Raw genomic sequence first — 4077 nt, 5'->3', positions numbered from 1 at the left:
ATTTTCTCAAAAATTCAAAACTCTTCTGAACCAGTGGCTTTGTCAAGATGTCTGCAACCTGTTCCTGAGTCCTGCAATGTTCTAGGACAATTTCTCCATTGTTCACTAATTCTCTGATGTAGTGAAACCTTGTATCGATGTGTTTCGTTCTCTTATGAAACACTGAATTCTTTGAAAAAGCAATAGCAGAGCTATTGTCACAAAAGACCAATGTTGCTTTTGCCTACTCTTGGCCTAAGCTTCTCAACATCCTTCTCAACCATACTGCCTGACATGCTGCTGCTGTCGCTGCCACATATGCTGCCTCTGCTGTAGATAATGCTACAATGGATTGCTTCTTAGAAGCCCATGAAATGGCTCATGAACCCATATTAAAAACATAACTGGAAGTGCTCTTCCGATCATCTACACTTCCAGCCCAATCGCTATCTGCGTACCCAACCAAATCTGAATGTTTTGAGGCATGATATAAAATTCCAAACATTTTGGTGCCTTTGACATACCTCAAAATTCTCTTTGCTCCCTGCCAATGTACCTCCTTTGGCCTCTCCATAAATCTGGAAATCAAACTAACAGCATACATTAAATTAGACCTAGTTGCTGTTAAATACATAAGGCTACCCACAATGCTTTTATACAAGCTAGGATCAAAATCCTTGTTGTTGTCCTCTCTGCTGAGCTTTAATCCCATCACTGTGGGAGTGATTGCTACCTTGCACTCTTGCATGTTAAATCTGCCCAAAACTTGATTTACATATCTTGTTTGAGATATAAAAATTCCTTTTTCATTTTGATCTACTTCTATGCCTAAGAAGTATCTCAACAAACCCATGTCAGTCATTTCAAATTCATCCTTCATGACTGATTTAAAATTCTCAATAAGATAAATATCATTTCCAGTGAAAATAACATCATCTACATACAAGACAACAATTAAAATTTTACCATCCTTTTCCTTGATGTAGATTGTGGGTTGTCCTTCACATTTGTCTAATTCATTATCCAATAGATATGAATCTATTCTGCTGTACCATGCTCTTGGCGCTTGCTTCAGCCCATAAAGAGCTTTCTTCAATTTGCACACTTTGTGCTCTTCATCTTTCTTCTCATATCCGAGAGGTTGTTCCACATAAACCTCTTCCATTAACACTCTATTTAGGAGTGCTGACTTCACGTCCATTTGGTAGACTTTCCATTTGTTTTGTGCTGCTATGGACAGCACTGTTCTCACGGTTTCCATTCTTGTAACCGGGGCGAAAGTCTCCTCATAATCTCTCCCATACTGCTGCTTGTAGCCTTTGACAACCAGCCTTGCTTTATGCCTTTCAATCTTGCCTTCATCATTGCTCTTGGTCTTGTAGACCGATTTCACACCAATGACTTCTTTGCCTTTCGGTAACTCAACCAAATCCCATGTTTTGTTTCTCTCTATGGCATTGATTTCCTCATCCATAGCTTCTATCCATTTCCTATCTTTAATTGCATCCTCGAAATGAATAGGATCATCAACATGACAAAACAAGGCAAATAAGGAATTCATTCCTTCTTCATAAATGTCACTTAGATTTCTAAACTTCTTGTGCTTGAAGATGCACTTGAATTTCCTCCTTGTGGTGTGCTTGGAGAAGCACTCTCATTGATCCTCAATGGTGTACCTTGATGTTCTTGTGTTGGTGCTGCTGTTTGGGGATTCATTTCAGCCACCTCCTCTTCATCCTCATCATGAGACAAACAGTTTTTAATGTTCACTGTTTTCTCTATGCTTCCATCCCAAGCTTCCTCTTCAATGAATTGAACATCCCTGCTCACAAAGAACTTCTTGGTAGATGGGATGTACAGGCTGTAGGCTTTGGATTCATCACTATATCCAACAAGGATACATTTCTCCCCTTTGCTGTCCAACTTCTTCCTTAGTTTATCTGGAATGTGTGCATAGGCCACACACCCAAAAACTCTCATGTGGGTGACTCCTTGCTTTCTCCCACTCCATCCCTCTTCTGGCACTTTGTTCATGACTTCTTTTGTAGGACACCTGTTCAAAATATAAACTGCACAATGTACAACTTCAGCCCAATACTCATTTGGCAAATTATTTGCTTTCAACATGCTCCTTGCCATCTCCATGATGGTTCTGTTCTTCCTTTCAGCAACTCCATTTTGCTGTGGGGTGTACCGAGTTATAAAATGTTTATGAATTCCATTTTTTCTACAAAACTTTAGGAATTCATTGGAGATATACTCACCTCCTCTATCAGTTCTCAAAACTTTTATATGCAGCCCGCTTTGGTTCTCCACACGTGCTTTGAAATTTTGGAATTTCTCAAACACTTCACTTTTGTTTTTGAGGAAATATGCCCAAGTTTTTCTTGTAAAGTCATCAATGAATGTTAAGAAATATAGGTTGCCTGCTAATGATGGAGCTTGCATCGGTCCACATAAATCTGAGTGGATGATCTCTAAGGGTGTCTTTGCCCTTATGCTTTTCCCTGATGGAAAAATTTCTCTATGTTGTTTGCCCATTATACAACCTTCACAAAGGCTGTCCGGCTTCTCTATCAATGGTAATCCTCTTACCATTCCTTTTCTGCTTAATAGGTTTATACCTCCAAAATTTAGATGCCCGAATCTCAAGTGCCATAACCAATTTTCATCCTTTGGCACGCTTTGGAAGGCCTCTTGGGTGATTGCTGCAATTTCATTTTTGTTTTTCAAATCTGCCCTGATCCTTTGAGGGAACATCATGTTCCTTGTCATTTTTACTTCAGCAATGCATCTTTTGCTGGGTGCTATATCCATGATGGTGCATACATCATTTTTAAAGAAAACATTGTACCCCTTATGGACAAGCTGTCCAATACTCAAGAGGTTACATCTCATTCTGGGGACATAGTAGACATCTGCTATGGTTTTCCTTTCTCCTTACTTTGTAAATATTTTTACCTCTCCTTTTCCCATAACAGAGATTTTACTATCAGTTCCTAGTGTGACTTATGACTTCAAGTTTTGATTTAAGGCTGAGAAGAGAGCAATGTTTCCTGTCATATGGTTGCTGCAACCTGAGCCTAAAAACCATATGTCTTCACTATGTGTTTCAGCCATGTTACAAGCTAACAGGACATTTTCTTGACTGCTGTTTTCTCTTGTAACATTTGCATTTTGTCTACTGTTCATATCATGTTGTTTCTTTCTACAATCACTTGCATAATGTCCATACCTTTTGCAATAATAGCATTGAACATTAGATTTATCATACCTTTGTACTTGAGCATGATATTGTTCTCTTTGTTGGATGCTGCCTTGGCCTTGGTTCTGATTTGTATTGCTGCCTCTTCCTTGTGCATTTGATGGGCTGTTCCTTCCACCTCTATTCTGGCTTCCGGGTCTTCCTCTTCGGTTTCCTCTTCCTTGACCTCTTCCTCTTCCAAAAGACATCTGGGTCTTGAAGGCTTGCTCAAGAGATGAGTTTTCATTCCTACTCAACCTCTGCTCATGTGTTATCAGTGATGCATGTAGCTCATCAACTGAATAGTTTGAGTGATCCTTTGTCTCTTCAATGGTGGTGACTATGGCATCAAACCTTGAGGGTAAGACCCTCAATATTTTCTCCACAATCCTTCTATCTTCAATGGTTTCTCCATGAGTTCTCATTTGTGTGATTACACCAATCACATGAGTGAAGAATGAGTCAATGTTATCTGACTCCTTCATGTTCAGATTCTCAAAATCCTTTCTCAGCAATTGTAGTTTTGCTGTCTTCACTCTCTCCATGCCTTGATAGGCTGTCTTGAGGGTTTGCCATGCTTCATTTGTTGTCTTAGTTGCTGCTAACCTTGGAAATATACTCTGGTCCACTGCTAGATACAACAACATACGGGCTTTTGAATCCTTCTTCATATTGCTCTTCCACTGATCCTTCTCTCCCTGAGTTAATGCATTGAACTCATTTTCATCTGCTGGTTCTTCAAAACCATATTCAACTATTTCCCATAAGTCATGGGAAGCAAACAAGGCTTTCATAGTTATTGACCAATAGTCATAGTTCTTCCCATTAAACTGTGGGAGCTGGGTGTTAAACAT

This window comes from Pinus tabuliformis, chromosome X, assembly GCF_031772625.1.
Source record: "Pinus tabuliformis cultivar Carrire ecotype Pingquan chromosome X, CPIR1, whole genome shotgun sequence".
Classification (NCBI taxonomy): Eukaryota; Viridiplantae; Streptophyta; class Pinopsida; order Pinales; family Pinaceae; genus Pinus; species Pinus tabuliformis.
Note: the sequence above shows the minus strand (reverse complement) of the source record.